Consider the following 17,069-nt stretch of genomic DNA (forward strand, 5'->3'; position numbering starts at 1 on the left):
AGGAAGTTCCCAGGCTAAGTGTCCAGTCGGAGCTACAGCTGCCAGCCTACGCCACAGCCACAATGACACAGGATCGGAGCCGCATCTGCAATCTACACCACAGTTCACAGCAAGGCCGGATCCTTAACCCACTGAGCAAGGCCAGGGATCGAACCCTCATCCTCATGGTTATGAGTCAGGTTCATTACTGCTGACCCACAATGGGAACTCCTAAAATGTCAATTCTTTCTCCTCCCACCCCCAGTCCCTGTGCTTCCGCTGCATGGCCACCTTTCTGCTCCACAAGCACAAGCTTGTTCTGGCCACAGGGCCTCGGAACCCACAGCCACCCCCATCTTTGCACGTCTGGCTTCAGCTTCAGTTCAGAGCCCTCCCCTGACCTCTTCCTCCAAAGGGGCTCCCTCAGTTCCTCTCCACCTCCTCCTCCTTGTGTTTCCTGCCCCCCTGAATCCTGTCTACTGGTTTGACTGTCTGCCCCACTACATTGTAAGCTCTGCGAGGTAGAGACCTCATCCTCTGCTGAGTCTGGTACCCGATTGGTGCCCAATAAGAGGATGTGGAATAAATGAACAGATGCCTGTGTTTGTTTCCCTTTTGTTCTTCCTGGGCCATTGCAACATCCTGTTTGAATGTTCAGCAGGCTGGTTTCTGTTCTGTGCTGCGCTGCAAGGGAAAGGGCAGAGCATGGAACATCTTTCCTGGGGCCCCATGGGGCGCCTATGGTGGTGACAGCAGGACCTGGTGGGCAATCATAAGGAGCTTTGGGTGTGGCTAGTGTTGAAAGGTCCAGCTGCCTCTGACTTAGTTTTGGTTTTAATAAACAAAGCAGCATCTCTTCTCAGCTTCATACCATCATCCCCACCAGGCTTCCTTACTGGGTGAGATTTTGTTGTGTTCTGGTTGCCCTGCATCCCAATCCCGTTTCTCTTTGGCGGGAAGCCCCTGCTGCGTGAGTCTTGATGGACATCCTACTACTGAAGCTAAGGGGACCGCAGACCCCTCTTCCCACTCCTGGGCAGATAGGACATGGCTCATGACCTGGACTTGGCCAGGTGGATGCCTCAGCCCAGAACTTTGAATCTCCAGTGAGGGATGAAAATATAGGAGGGGTTAGAATTCACTCAGGAAGGTGGCCTTTGGGAGCAGGGGTCCACGTGGTCCCTGATGGTGACAGTTGTGTCTGCGGTGTCTTATAGAGGGGGCTCGGTCGGTCCAATGCTGTGACGTCTTTAGTTCCTGCCCTTTGTCTCAGCCTGGATGACTAGGCTTTGTGTCCATTCTGGGAGCTCCCCAATCATCTTTCATTTCCTCTTAGGTCAGCCAGAGCAGATTCTTGAGGCAAACAACTCTTGTAGTCACCTACCTTCTCCACCAGACACTGTCATTATCACCATTTCCATCAGTCTCAAGATCAAGTACCTGTCAATTTAGCTCCATGCTCCTCACCAGACACCATCACCACCCATGTCTTGTGACTTCAAGCATCAGCAGCTCTAACCATCCTCGGGCTCTCAAACTGTATTTGCCCACTCCCCTTGGTCTTTTTATCAGGAAGATATTGAATGCAGGACAATCACTGGAGAGGACAAATAAGCCATGCCTCTTGGAAGGACCCCCTGAATCATACAGAACTGACCCGCCAAGAGAGCCACTGCCTTTGGTGCTGTGAATTCCAGAACACTCCCCTGAAGCTTCAGTCCAGGAAGCAGCAGGAAGCTGCAGGTAAGAAGTTGCTACTACCATGATCAGCATTGCCACAGCCTTTGGGCAAGCTGGAAGCTGGACCCAATATCAGGACACTGTGGCAGAAAAACCGCCTGTTCACTGCAATCTTGCTGGCCAGCAGAAACAGCCAAAAGAGAGCAAGAAAAAAAAAAAAGTAACAACAACCAAATTGTAGATAGTGCTTATTATGTGGCCAGCAATGTTCTATTATTTTTTTTTTTGCCTTTTTTTTTTTTTTTTTTTTTTTTTTTTTAGGGCCTCACCTGCGGCATATGGAGGTTCCCAGGCTAGGGGTCTAATTGGAGCTGTAGCTGCCAGCCTACACCACAGTCACAGCAATGTGGGAACCGAGCCGCATCTGTGACTTACACCACAGCTATGGCGACGCTGGATCCTTAACCCACTGAGTGAGGCCAGGGATCGAACCCGCAACCTCATGGTTCCTAGTCGGATTCGTTTCCGCTGCACCACAACAGGAACTCCAGCAGTGCTCTACTATTATTAGAAATTAGAAAACCAAAGCTTGGAAAGGACTCCGCCTCGCTTCTGCCATCCAGATTCTGCCCCAGTGAATCCACATGTAAACGCCACAAGGGAGGGCTATGTCGTTGCTAACTTTCCAACTTCCCTGTCATTGAGGAGGATGGGATGGAGGCTGAGGGAGCCCAGCCACAGGGTCTACCCTGTCAGTCATCACTACCAATGTCACCTTGCCATCACCGCTGTGATCTGCCACCACCATCAACCATCCCCTGCACCACCATCAAGTCAGTTCCCAGCCCCAGCATCTCCTCCACCATCACAGAGATCTGACACCCGTCACCTTTTCCGTCACTTGACATCACCATCAATGTCCCTCCCACCATGGTCATGATTACCCTGTTACCTTCCTCCCCAGCGGCAGGGCGGTGTCTTGTCGAGCGGCCAGTGAGGTCACTTCCTTGCCTTGGCGCTCCCAGAGCTAATTGCTTAATGAGATGGTTGTGTTCTGAGCGATTCGTTAGCCTCACGAGTAGGAAATCTTCCCAGGCTCTGATGAGGCAGGGGATGGTTCGTATCCAGGAGGGGTCTGAGGCTTGGCGTCTGACCCTGTTGCCTGCTCCCTGGAAAATGAGACTCCTTTCCCCCCAGGCTCTCCTCCCCCTGCACCCTCTCCGTCTCTTCTCCCTCTTACCCCATCCCGGGGTCCTCAGGGAGCCAGCCCCACACCCCACGGCCTGGGCGTCCCAGTCACACCATGGTTCAGCCTGTCCTAAACTCAGCACATCTTCTCTCCCCAATTTTGGCCTCCGTCTTAGCCAGAGGCCCAAACCAGAAGGACAAGTGGTCTCCCTAGACTTGCCCCTTCCCCTCCGTGAAACCATCCCGGCCAGCTAACAGTGAGCGCTTACTGCACACTGGGCTGAGGAGCTCCCAGAGTTGGGGCTGACAAGGTGGGCTTCAGGTCCCATGTGAATAGCCCTGAAGGAGTTCCTGCTGTGGAGCAACAGGATGGATGGCATCTTGGGAGCACTGGGACACAGGTTCCATCCCCAACCTGGCACAGTGGGTTAAGAATCTGGCATCACCACAGCTGTGGCTTAGGTCCCAACTGCGGCTCAGAATCTGATCTGACCCCTGGCCCAGGAGCTCCATAGGCCACTGGGCGGCCAGAAGAGAAAAGCAAAGGAACAAACAAAACACTCCTGAAGTTTCCACAAACGAAGGGATGGATAAGATATTTGAATAAGTCCAAATTTTCCACAGTTTCTAGTTTCCCTTCTAGAGGGCCCCTCTAGAAGGTGGTGGGAAGCAGCTGCTCATGGACGTTGGGGTGCACACCGAGACCCCTTTGCTGAGTCCGTCACTCACCGCCCCCCCCAGAAGCCAGCCGTCTAGTACAAGATGATGTCCCCTCCCTGGGGTCCGCCTGTATTCAGTGACTGGTCACTGGGGAGGCTCAGGAGCCTGGCTACCCTGCCTCAGTTGGGGTTAACTCTGAAGGGCTTTCCCAGCTCCCGGGGGAGGGGGGCATTTCTGATACCTTGCCAGCATTTAGGTGTGGCCTCCTCTTCCTGTGTCTTTCTGTAGACTTCCTGTATCTTTTATTCACTATCCCACTTGGTAATTGTCTTCTTTTGTTTGTTCCATACCTCCTAGCGAAGGTGTGTTTCAGACACTGCTCTGTCCGGAGCCAGACGATGTCACATGTATAATAGAACCTGAAGGTGGTGACTTGGGCTCTGAAAGAAAGGGAGGAGGACAAAGGATAGAAGGAAGAGGCTCTTTGAGATGCTATGAACAGAGGCCCCTGTGGAGTGAGAGACAAGCCCCAGAAACACTGGGGTGTGGAATATTCCAGGAGAGGGAACTGCAAAGGGCCCCGAGGCAGGAATGGGCCATAATCTTATGAAACAAGGAGACCAGTGTGTCCAGAATGGAAGGAGCCGGGGCCAGAGGGATGTGCTGGCTTTTTGGTTCCTTCATCCTGCCTCGTCCTTGCCCTTGGGCAAGAGCCTGTCCTGTTCTGAGATTTGGGATCTCAGTCTGGGGCAGCGGGGGTGAAGGTCATCCTTGACCACTGCTGGGTCGGTGTGCTGAGATGAAATCAGGTCCCTTGTCATTCTCTTCCTTGGGTCCCCCCGCCGCCCCCCGTATCATTCTTTCCTAGCCCTTAATCCTGTTTCTCACACTCTCTCTATATATACAGATATATAAAGATATTCCAAATATATATATATATACACACACAATATATATTCCTTTTTTTTTTCTTTGTCTTTTTGCCTTTTCTAGGGCCGCTCCCGTGGCATATGGAGGTTCCCAGGTTAGGAGTCTATTCCGAGCTGTAGCTGCTGGCCTACACCACAGCCACAGCAACGCCAGATCTGAGCTGTGTCTGCGACTACACCACAGCTCACAGCAACGCCAGATCCTTAACCCACAGAGCGAGGCCAGGGATCAAACTGGTAACCTCTTGGTTCCTAGTTGGATCCGTTAACCACTGACCACTGAGCCACAATGGGAACTCCCAATATATTCTATATGTATATATTTTCTATATATTTTTTTGGCCATGCCCGTGGCATGTGGAATTTCCTGGGCCAGGAATTGAACCCATGCCACTACAGCAATCTGAACCACAGCACTGACAACAGTGAATCCTTAACCCACTGAGCCGCCAGGGAACTCCTCTAACTATATTTTTATGTGTGATTACTTGATGTCCATAAGCTCTCTAGGTCCAGGGACAGTGCCTGCCTCATTCACCAGGAGATGCCCAGAGCCCAGTGCGGTGCTGGTTTACACAGGAGGCACTCAGTAAATGTTAAATGAATGAATGGAACCGCTTTGTAAATGATAAAGCAAGAGTGATGGGAAAGTCACGACTGTGCTGGTCATAAAATAACTGCTGTCTACACAGGCAGAGGAAGCAGCCCAGCAGGAGTCTAGCCCGTGTGTGGTGAGGTGGAGGGGTGGCAGGGTGGCGGGGTGGCGGTCATCTGAGCAGTCTCTGCCCCTCCCCACTCCACCCCACTAACCTCAGGACTCAGTAAGCCTGAAAACAATAACAATAACAACCATCATTTCATCCATGCTACCTCATGAGTCTGCACAACAAAATCACGAGGTGAGTACTATTATTATTCCCAATGAAAAGGTTTGGAAGCTGAGGCTCGGGAATTTTAAGGAATTTACCCAAGGCAAATAAACGGTGGGGCTAAGATTCAAACTTAGCTCTGTCTAAGGTCACGATCCACCAGAGGGTTTACACTTTTTTTTTTTTTTCCAGGGCCGCACCGGTGGCATATGGAAGTTCCCGGGCTAGGGGTCAAATCAGAGCTGTAGCTTCCAGCCTATGCCACAGCCACAGCCACACGGGATCCATGCTGCATCTTCAACCTACACCACAGCTCACGGCAATGCCAGATCCTTAACCCACTGAGCGAGGCCAGGGATTGAACCTGCACTAATGGGGTTTGTTACCCCTGAGCCACAATGGGAACGCCTCACCTTTACACTTTTAAGTCTCCCCTGTCCCCAACCTGCTTTCTCCAGACCCCTTGCTCTGTCTTCAGCCGCTTGAGCAGGCTCTTTTCAGAGCCTCAGTTTAGCCATCAGTGAAATGGACACCTTCATTCCTGCCTATTTCGTAGTGAGGATGAGGACATGCTCTATACATTGTCCAGAGCTGGTCAAGCTGATGCCGAGGTAGTGGAAGACACTGCAGGGACCTGCCCGAGGCCACTACAAGGTGGCAGATGGATGAAGAGATCTCTGCCTCCCATCCCTGGGTTCTGGAGGGCACTGTGTGTGAGGGTGTGAGGGTGTGAATGATCCCCCTGCTTCCAATTGTATTCCAGTGTATTAAATAAAAAAGCAAAGGAGTTCCAGTCATGGAGCAGTGGTTAATGAATCCGACTAGGAACCATGAGGTCGCGGGTTCGATCCCCGGCCTTACTCAGTGGGTTAAGGATCCGGCGTTGCCGTGAGCTGTGGTATAGGTTGCAGGCAAGGCTCAGATCCTGCGTTGCTGTGGCTCTGGTGTAGGCCGGCGGCTGCAGCTCAGATTAGACCCCTAGCCTGGGACCCTCCATATGCTGCGGGAGCAGCCCTGGAAAAGGCAAAAAGACAAAAAAAAAAAAAAAGGGCTGCATAATACATGGTGTATCTAAATGTTTACATTTAACAAATGAATGCTTTGAACACAGAGAATACAATGCAATATAATTGTGCTATTCACAAGATAATTACAGGATTTATAGAAAATATTAATTCATAGCGCACTGTGGGAGGTGTGGTCGGGTAATGAGACACAAGTTTAGATTTGCCTAATGAGAGGTCTGTGCTTCTCTCCCATCGTGTACCTTTGTCACTGCATGCTACATCCTCATTTGGGCATCTCGGTGGCCTGTAAGTTCCTATTCATCTGGCCTCCCTCCCTGCCGCTCAGCCCCCTCTCTGGCTCCTTGAATCAAGGCAGGTACAGTCTTGTCCCAGAACATTTACCCTTGCTGTCCCCTCTGCCTGGGACCCTCCTTCCTCAGATATTCTCGTGAATTACTCACGTCGCATCTTCTGGTCTCCCTTCTCAAGAGGTCTTCCTGCGCCATCCTATTTACAATTGCAAACCATTCCCACAGGCTCTATTCCCTGTTGCGTCTTCATTTTTCTCCCCAGAAGAACTTTTCAACTCATCACCACACACACACACACACACACCCCATATATATAGTTTATTGTAGATGTATGTTTATTGTATATGTATCTGTTTATTATATATATGTATACATGTGTATATATATATATACATATTTATTGTCTACTGCATTGCCAGGGCTGCTGGACCATAGTAGGAACTTAATAAACAAGAATGAACTACTAGTTACATCAAAGATCTCTATCTGTCGCCCTTTCTGTGAGGTCTATCCCAGTTCCTTGACCTGATACCCATGATTAGAGGATGAATCTTTGCTGCCTTCTGGGGGGTGGATATTTGGACCCCAAGGGATTTCCTGGTGCTGCCATCTGAGAGGTGCTAACTTAAAACCCGATGGGGCCTGTGAGCCCCTCCAGCTCTGAGTCTCAGACCACTCCCCAGTGGTCTCTGGGGCCCAGCAACTGCCCCTGGTAGCCATACCCTCGAAGTGCATCTGGGGTGGTGAGTAACCCATTACAGAGACCTAAAGGTGTGCCAGGCCCCGTGTGTCATTTCACCCTTGTCCTATTTTGTGGATGAGGAAACTGAGGCACAGTCAAAGGAGGGATTTGTTTTAGTGGCACATCTCTGACAAATCCCCTGCAGACCCCTCTTCCTCCCTTTGTCCTCCTCCTTGAGGCTTAGAATTTACAGTGCACACCACTAAGCAGGCACTTGCTGGAGAGGTGGCCTCTGCCTGGAGTGCCCACCTCTTTCCTCCCGCATCGGTCTCAGCGCTGCTGGTCATCCTTCTCAGGGCTGGGGAGGTTAGGTGCCTCCTCTGGGCTCCCAAAGCTCCTGTGAGTCCCTCTGGCAAAACACCGAGGGAAGGTGGGTGGTGGTGGAGGGGCAGGAACCACGTCTGCCCTTTGCCAATCTGCCTCCCTCAACAGGCTGTCAGCGCCTTAAGGACAGGGACACGTTTTCAGTTTTTTAAAAATCTTGTATTCATTCATTGATCTATGAGTTCATTCGCAGAGGTTTACTGAGCACCTATTCTGTGTTCTGAGATCAATTTTTAGCTCTGGAAAGGAAGCGTCTGTGTTGTGAAGGGGATTAACAGGGACTGAGATGGAGAATTACAGGACATCCCAGTGCCCAGTGTAGAGTCTGGCACAGAGACAGCACCAAAAACATATTAAAAAATGTGTTTTTGGTTTTTTTTTGTTTTTTTTTGGCTGCACCTTGGCAAATGGGGTTCCCAGGCTAGGGATCAGATCCGAGCCACAATCTTGACCTAAGCTGCAGCTGTGGCGGTGCTGACCCTTGACCTACTGTGCTGGGCTGAGGATCAAACCTTCATCCCAGCAGTCCCGTGACACTGCCAATCCCATTGCGCCACAGCAGGACCCCCCCCCAATTTTTTGTTTGTTTTTAGATTAGGAGTTCCTGCTGTAGCGCAGTGGGTTAAGAATCCAACCTCAGTGGTTTGGGAACCGCAGAGGCATAGGTTCAATCCCTGGCCGGCACAGTAGGTTAAAGGACCCTGCCTTGCTGCAGCTGTGGCTTGGATCCAATCTCTGGTCCAGGAATTCCATATACCGTGGGGCGGCCAAAAAAAAAAAAAAAAGGAAATTTATTTACTCATTCTTCCCCCCGCCCCTGTGGCATATGGAAGTTCCTGGGCCTGGGATTAAATCCAAGCCGCTACTGCAACATACGCTGTAGCTGCCACAATGAGAGATCCTTAACCTGCTGCTCCAGGCTGGGGATCCAACCAGCAATGCCACAGAGAAGAGCCAGATCATTAACCCAGGGTGCCACAGCAGAAACTCTCATTCATTCATTCATATATTTAATTTTATTGATGTATAGTTGAACCAAAAATATTTGAATTAAAGCTAAAAGGCTGGAGTTCCTGTTGTGGCTCAGTGGTAGTAAACCTGACTAGTATCCAGGAGGATGCGGGTTCGATCCCTGGCTTTGCTCAGTGGGTTAAGGATCCAGCGTTGTCATGAGCTGTGGTGTATGTCGCAGATCTGGCAGATCTGGCATTACTGCGGCTGCGGTGTAGGGCGGCAGTTACAGCTCCGATTTGACCCCTAGCCTGAGGACTTCCATATGCCATGGGTGCAGCTCTAAAAAGCAAAAAAAAGAATTGGCATGTTATTCCCATCAGTAGGAAGCTGCTAAGGGCTGTTTTTATACCATGGATATGGTCCTAAAAAAAAAAAAAAAAAAGCTGAAAGGCCCTAAGGCCAACCAGCTGCTAAGAGGCAGGACCGACTGCTTTGCTGCTCTCCTGTACAGAGAGAAGCTCTTCTGGTCCACTTAGTAGCTGCACAGCCTCAGGAAAACTCCTTCACCTCTCTCTGCCTCAGCTTCTGCCTCAGTTTCTTTCTGCATTTTTTTTTTCTTTTTAAGCCAACGCTGGATCCTTAACCCACTGAGTGAGGCCAGGGATCGAACCTGCATCCTCATATATACTAGTCGGATTCTTTTTTTTTTTTTTTTTTTTTTTTTGTCTTTTTGCCTTTTCTAGGGCTGCTCCCACAGCATATGGAGGTTCCCAGGCTAGGAGTCCAATCGGAGCTGTAGCCACTGGCCTAACGCCAGAGCCACAGCAATGCTAGATTGGAGCCGCGTCTGCAACCTACACCACAGCTCATGGCAACGCCGGATCCTTAACCCACTGAGCAAGGCCAGGGATCGAACCCACAACCACATGGTTCCTAGTCGGATTCTTTAACCACTGAGCCACGACGGGAACTCCACTAGTCGGATTCTTAACACGCTGGGCCGCAACAGGAACTCCTGTGACTGATTTGTAAAATGGTATTACGTATTACCTGCCTTTTAAGACTGTTTCAAGAATTAAATGTGGTAAAGACCTGAGAATGCTGAGCACAGAGTCTGGAATACAGTTAGTGCTCAATAAATGCAAAGGAGGCCTGGACATTTGGAGGAGGGCTGGCTTGGCTCCCTCTACTCTTAGACCTCTGGGCTCCCCTCAGCCTGAGTGGGCAGTTTCATGAATGGCCACGAGGTGGTGCCCGAATCCCAGTTATTTGGAAGTCATTCCGCCCACACCCCGCCCCTCCCTCCAACCCCGGAAGAAGCTGTTCAGGGAAGTAGGGACCAGAAAAACAGGTGGGCTCCTATGGCTTGGGATGCATCGGGGCTGGGATCTGAACATGGAGCCTCTTTCAGCCTCTCTCCCTTTTTCTTTTTTCTTTCTTTCCTTTTTTGCTTTTTTGGAGGGCCTCCCCCGTGGCAAATGGAAGTTTCGAGGCTAGGGATCAAATCGGAGTTATAGCTGCTGGCCACCGCCGCGGCCATAGCAACAAGGGATCTGAGCCGCATCTGTGACTTACACCACAGCACACGGCAATGCCGTATCTGTGCGAGGCCAGGGATCCCACATCCTCATGGATACTAGTCAGAGTCGTTTCTGCTGCACCACGACAGAAACTACCCCCTTTAAGTTTTTCTCTTGGGGTTTCCTTTTCGGTGTTCAGGTCCACGGTCCCCCACCCCCTTTTCTCTCAGCTCCCCAGAATTGAAGCCCAAGGCTTCTGCTAAATAGGCTCCACTCCTTGACGACCCATGATGGGTGCCCTGGCCCCGAGACCATTTTCCCTGCCCTGCTTCATTCAGGAACCAGGCCAGGATGTGGGGGTAGAAGGAAGACACTTAACTGAACACTTCCTGTGGGCTTGCAGGGTGGGGAGCCAGAGGAAATGACCCTGTTCCTGTTCGTCGTATTCCGAAGGTGGGGTGAGAATAGAAACTAGAAGAGGCAAAGGGAAAACATGCAGGAGTTACTTAAGATTTCCTTCCCATCTGTGTTTTCAGCACATAGGAAATATTATCCTCATTGTACAGATGTGGAAACTGAGGCCGAGAAGTGTTAGGTAACGTGCATGAATTGCCCTCCCAGGATCCAAAGCTCCCTCACCAGCAGTGGAGTGTGGTCCACATTAAGAACATTCATAAATTGGAGGAGTTCCTGTCGTGGCGCCGTTAAAAATAGCTAATGTAGGAGTTCTCATCCTGGCTCAGTGACTAACAAATCCGACTAGGAACCCTAAGGTTGTGGGTTCGATCCCTGGCCTGGATCAGTGGGTTAAGGATCTGACGTTGCTGTGAAGTGCGGTGTAGGTAGAAGATGTGGCTGGGATGTGGTGTGGCTGTGGCTATGGCGTAGGCCGGTGGCTACAGCTTCAATTAGACCCCTAGCCTGGGAACCTCCATATGCCGCAGGTGCAGCCCTAGAAAAGACAAAAGAAAAAAAAAAAAGAATATTCATAAATTGGAGTTTCTGTTGTGGCTCAGTGGTTAACAAACCCGACTAATATCCATGAGGATGCAGGTTTGATCGCTGGCCTTGCACGGTGGGTTAAGGATCTAGTGTTGCTGTGAGCTGCGGTGTATGCCACAGACGCAGCTCGGGGTCCTGTGTTGCTGTGGCGGTGGTGTAGGCCAGAGGCTGTAGCTCCAATTAGACCCCTAGCCTGGGAACTTCCATATACCGTGGGTATGGCCCTAAAAAGACGAAGGCCAAAAAAAAAAAAAAAAAAAAAAAAAAAGAGTGTTCATAAATTCCTCCAACAGCATCTGCCACGATCTGCACATCCAGTGAGAATCAGACCTGGTTCCTGCCCTGGGGAGCAGACAATCTGGAGGGGGAGGCTGGCAGAGAAGCACACAGGGCACTTTGTCCTGAAGTAAGTGTTGGGCACAGTGGGGACCCAGAGGATGCAGTTGCTGGTGTCACCTGAACAGGTTAGGGGCACGAAGGAAAGGAAGGTCTGAGAGACTTTGTAGATTCCTAGAGGACTAAGAATTTATTCTAGAAACTGCTGCTGTGGCGCAACAAGATTGGCTGCATTTCTACAACATCAGAATGTAGGCCTGATCCCCGGCCCGGCACAGTAGGTTAAAGGATCCTACTGCTGCAGCTATGGAGTAGGTTGTAGCTACAGCTCGGATCTGATCCCTGGCCCAGGAACTCCATATGTCAAGAAAAGAAGAAGAAAAAAATAATTTACTCCAGCATAATTTTCAAAAAGGTAAAATCATGGCCCTCATACAGATTTTTAAAAATGAACGTGTGTCAAAGATTTCCTTTAACTCTTTAATTGACAAGGAAATAGCAAGATGTTAAAAGTAGTTCAAATGAAAATTTGACTTACATGTACTTGTGTTTTCTACTGGACAACCAAAAGTCCTTTGCATAGTTGTGAATAAGGTTCATTTTCTTGATATAGGCAGGAATCCTTTGCATTATATCTGTTTTCTACAAATTACTTCTAGCCCTACAAAAAGTCAAAGACAGGCAGCCATACACACCCCCAAAGGATCAGATCATCATCAGAGGACGCTCAGCCTTCCTCTGAAAGGACCTCCATGAATCTCTTTTGTATTTTCCAAGGTTTTTCTACGTTTTCTAGATTGACCCTCAGAAGAATCAGGAAAAATCAGGTAGCAGCTGTTCCTGAAGGAGCAGGTCACCTAGAGAGAGCCTGGTCTGCATGCTTCCGCCATCCCCTTCCACGTGCTGGTGACAGGCTTCCAATTCCAGCAGGAGCGGGCCCGCCAGTGCCCGCCAGCAGGTGGCGCTGAGGCACATCCTCAGCAGCACCCTGAGGAATTCGGGGCTAGGAACTGGCTCCCAGTTTTCCACACTGCTGGCCCTTGGGAATCAGGTTTCATGATTTAAGAATTTCACAGGGCTCTTTCTGGGTGAGCTCGACAAGCCCTGTGAATTCATTCATTCGCTGGTTCAGTCATCTTTTCATTCGACGAACCCGCAGTCAGGCCCACAAATCGTGTTGCTGAGATTCTCCAGAGAATCAGTCCTTGTCTCTGCTTGTTTTTGCTTGCCTGGCTTTGCTGCCAGGACTCAGAGCCACCTGGAATTTTGAACACTCAGCATCCCTCCACTCCACCCCTGCCCTGCCTGCTCGTGTGTCCACTCCCCTTGGAAAATTCACCTCCTCAGAGCTTGAAGACAAGATTTATGGAGTTCCTGTTGTGGCGCCATCAGAAATGCATCTGACTAGGAACCATGAGGTCGTGGGTTCAATCCCTGGCCTCTCTCAGTGGGTTAAGGATCCAGTGTTGCTGTGAGCTGTGGTGTAGGTCACAGATGTGGCTTGGATCCTGTGTTGCTGTAGCTGTGGCATAGGCTGGCAGCTGCAGCTCCGATTTGACCCCTCGCCTGGGAACCTCCACATGTAGCGAGTGCAGCCCTAAAAAAAAAAAAGCTTTACTTCTATAATCTCCTTTGAGATATTATTGTTTGCGGAAGTTCCTGTCATGGCTCTGAGGTAACAAACCCAACTAGTACCCATGAGGACTCGAGTTCTATCCCTGGCCTTGCTCAGTGGGTTAAGGATCTGGCATTGCCGTGAGCTGTGGTGTGGCTCGGATCTGGTGTTGCTGCGGCTGTGGCGTAGGCTGGTAGCTGTAGCTCCAATTCGACCCCTAGCCTGGGAACCTCCATGTGCCATGGGTGTGGCCCTAAAAAGACAAAAAAAAAAAAAAAAAAAAATCTTATCGTTCTCATTTTCCAGGTGAGAAAGCAGACTCCCCTGCTTCTGGGACTGTCCTGGCTGTGCGGGAAGACTGTGCCCCCAACCCTTGAGGCCCAAGGATGGCTGAGATGCCACCCCAGACCTCACTATTACCCTGGCCTTCCTAGAAGCTTGTACTCCCTAAGGCCTGCAGCCTCGGTCCTTCCCAGGAGTCATAAAATTTTCCAAAATGTCATGGGGATAACTACAAACTCAGCAGACAAGGAGCTCCGGAGGAACTTCACTTCTCTCCTCGACTGAGACCCTTGCTCTGGGGAAGGAGCAGCCGGCCCAGGGATGGGGCTGCATGGGTGGGGTCCCGAGGGTCTGCGCTGTGGTGCGAGAGTGGTGGTGGGGGCTGTGGCGTGGGGCCACCAGAGGGCTCATCTGTCCCACCGAGGACTGGGCAGCGGTCTCCAGGAGGGTCCTGCCCTGGCTCCTTGGCCCTGCCCTGTAGGCTGGGTCCCGTATTATGGAAGAAAATCTTCCTCCCATGGTGCGAAGTGGGGAGTGAGTTGGGGGAGGGCCCCTTCTCCCACAGCATGAATGTAACACCAGCAGGACAGAGGTCACCGCGATGCTGCTGCTGAGCCCCTCAGGAATTTCGCAAAAGAGGCAGTGCTGAGAGAAAAGAGGGGGCCTCCTTGGGGCTGGATCCTGAGGGAAAAGGCCCTGGTCTCCGAGCATCTTGGCCCTGCAGGCTGCGAGATGTGGTGGGAATGATGGAGAGCTGGTGGCGTGGGACGTACGTGCAGAATTAACGGGAAAAAATGGGAAGAAGACTCATGAAGCCTTCAGAGGCCTGCCTCTCCCTGAGGTGACTTGTGGGCCCAGACAGGCCGGGAGAAGTCTCCACACTATTAGCACAACCTTGAGTCCTCCTTCTTTCCGGAGAAGCTTGTAGCCTGACTCAGCGTCCAGGACAGCTTGAACCCATGCCCTGGACTTTGCTGTAAAAAATTGGGACATCCTTGAGTTATTCCTTCAGGAAGGGTCCCTGGGCATTTTATGAAGGCAAGATTTCATTTCCTAGATATGTTCTGCGAAACTGCTAGAACGTCTGGTTTCCTCATGGGCCATTTCTTAGGGGGCTTGGCTGTCTTCGCAACACGGCAGCTAGCTTCTCCCAGAGTAAGTGATCCAATCCGGGAAAGTGAGGCTGAAGCCATGATGTCTTTGAAGGACTAGCCTAAATCACACATGATCTCTCCTGCCCTATCCTATTGGTCACCTAAGTCAACCCTATTTTATTTTATTTTATTTTTTTGTAATGGCAATACCCATGGTATATGGAAGTTCCTGGGCCATGGATCAAATCTGAGCCCCAGCTGCAGCAATGCCAGATCCTCAACCCACTATGCCACAGCAGGAACTCCAGGTCAGCCCTATTTAATGTGGGAAGGGGCTACACAAGGACCTGACCATTAGGAGGTGGGAATAGCTGGGGGCCCTCTTGGAGGCTGGATACTACACCAGCCTTCAGGTAAATCTTCAGAAATATGAACCTAATACATTGAGGTTTTCTTGCCTCGAAGAACTACTTAAGTGATCTTAAGCATCTCTTCCATCCCATGGTGGGCTCTGTCTGAAGAGGGATGAAGATGATGGCCAGGGCAGGCCCCGCCCACTACTCTGCAGCTGGCCCCCTCCTTTGCTTGTCATTGAGCTCCTACTCTCTGCAACTCAGCATCAAGTTCCAGCTGCAGCACTAAGTGTCTTTCCCAGCCTGCCCCAGCTCTTCCCAAAACAGTGTTGCCCTTTGGCATCTCATGGTTCCCCCAGAAACTGACTAGATGGGCCCATTTCTTAGGGACAGCCCAGTTTGGGATTATAGCAACAACCTCAGATCCACTAACTCGGATCCCATCTCCCTTTGCCAGACTGCAGCAGTTAAAGTGCTTTTGAAGGCCAGGGACAGAATTCAACTCAGCCAGTAGAATTTAGTGGAAGGATGCCAGGTTATATCACAAGCTGGAGGGACACTGAAGAGGCAGGATCTAGGAAGGGCTGGGGCCAGGCCAGCCTGTAGACATTAACAGTGGATGTTCATGGACTGTCACTGAGCTGCACAACTATCAATGGCCATGGTACCAAAGACCTTTGCTTCTGCTCCAGTTTTCTGGCAGAGAGAATCTGTGTGGTGCAGCTCGAGTCAGGTGCCCACCCCTGGTCCAGTCAACAATGGCTGGGGAAGCTGGGGGGGTGGCGCTCCTAGGCATGGTGCTCTATGGTGGGGCAGGTCCTAGAGCTGAGGGCTGAGAGTCTCACCAGGAGATATCTATTCAGGAAGAAGTTTTGTCCTGTGCCAAAATAAAGTATCTGAAATATTAGGCAGCTCCAAGACTGCACTACATCTCTTTCTAGAATCTTTGGGACTCTGAGAGCCACTCACTTCTCCAAGCTTTCTTCTTGCTTATTCTTCCCTCCGAATATCCTGCCCAGAACCTGGCACCTGCTTATGGGCTTCAGATTCCCTTTATTTATTTATTTATTTTGCTTTTTAGGGCCACACCTGTGGCATAGGGAGGTTCCCAGGCTAGGGGTCTAATCTGAGCTACAGCTGCCAGCCTATGCCACAGCCACAGCAATGCTAGATTGGAGCTGTGTCTGCAACCTACACCACAGCTCACGGCAGTGCTGGATCCTTAACCCATTGATTGAGGCCAGAGATCAAACCTGCAACCTCATGGTTCCTAGTCAAATTTGTTCCCACTGCACCACAACGGGAACTCCTCAAATTCCATTTAAAATGCGGCTTAAAGATCACCTACTTCAGAATCCCTTGGGAAGCTTGTTAAGAATCCAGGTTCTAGGGATTGGGCCTCTGAATCTGTATCACTCCCCGGGTGATGTTAATGATCAGTAAGTTTGAGAAGCACCACCTTGGAGTATCTCAGCTGAAGCCTCATCCCAGCTCCCCTGGGTCCCACAAAACGCCAGAGCTCAATGGGAGGCCATATCTTCCCTTTCCCCATCCCCTGCTACCCCTGACCCTCTCCAGCAACCCTCAGGCCCCCTCCCAGCAAGAGCATGGAACTCTAAGACACATATCTTTATCTTTTGTTCTGACCTTACCCCCCCATCATCTTTTGTTTTCTTCCTACCTTCGTTTTCCTTCTGTTCTGATTCTCACCAATACTCATTTGTAATTTAATGCAATCATTTAAAATATATAAACAACCCAAAACACTTTTTTTCTTTTCTTCTCAGGGCTGCACCTGCAGCATATGGAAGTTCCCAGGCTAGTGGTTGAATAACAGCTGCAAGTGCCAGCCTACACCACAGCCACGGCCACATCCATGACCATAGCCAAGCCACATCTGCGACCTACCCTTAACCCACTGAGCAACGCCAGGGATCAAACCTGCATCCTCATGGATACTAGTCAGATTCTTAACTCACTGAGCCACAATGGAATCCCCAAAACACTTTTTTGGAGCTAGGTGATGAATAACCGAATGAGAAGATGAATTTCAATTGTCACTAAATTTTTTTTAACTTTTAATTAAAAAAATTTTTTTTGGCTGTTCCCGAGGCATGTAGAAGTTCCTGGGCTGGCAATCAAACTGGTGCCACAGCGGCAACCTGAGCTCCTGCAGTGACAATGCTGGATACTTACCCTACTGTGCCACAAGGGAATTCCTCAA

At 50.4% G+C, this 17,069-nt stretch overlaps 1 long non-coding RNA gene across 2 annotated transcripts in view; it reads right to left on the minus strand.

Annotated features, from left to right (window-relative positions):
* Positions 2,171–17,069, minus strand: part of LOC106507624 — a 29,469-nt gene continuing 14,570 nt past the window's right edge. For both annotated transcript variants that reach the window (XR_002344946.1, XR_001303729.2), the window contains exons 2-3: positions 3,749–3,947; positions 2,171–2,828 (exon numbers count right to left, since the gene is read on the minus strand). This is a non-coding gene — a long non-coding RNA (uncharacterized LOC106507624). The remainder of the gene's footprint in view (positions 2,829–3,748; positions 3,948–17,069) is intronic.

The sequence above is a fragment of the Sus scrofa genome, chromosome 6 (assembly GCF_000003025.6).
Source record: "Sus scrofa isolate TJ Tabasco breed Duroc chromosome 6, Sscrofa11.1, whole genome shotgun sequence".
NCBI lineage: Eukaryota > Metazoa > Chordata > Mammalia > Artiodactyla > Suidae > Sus > Sus scrofa.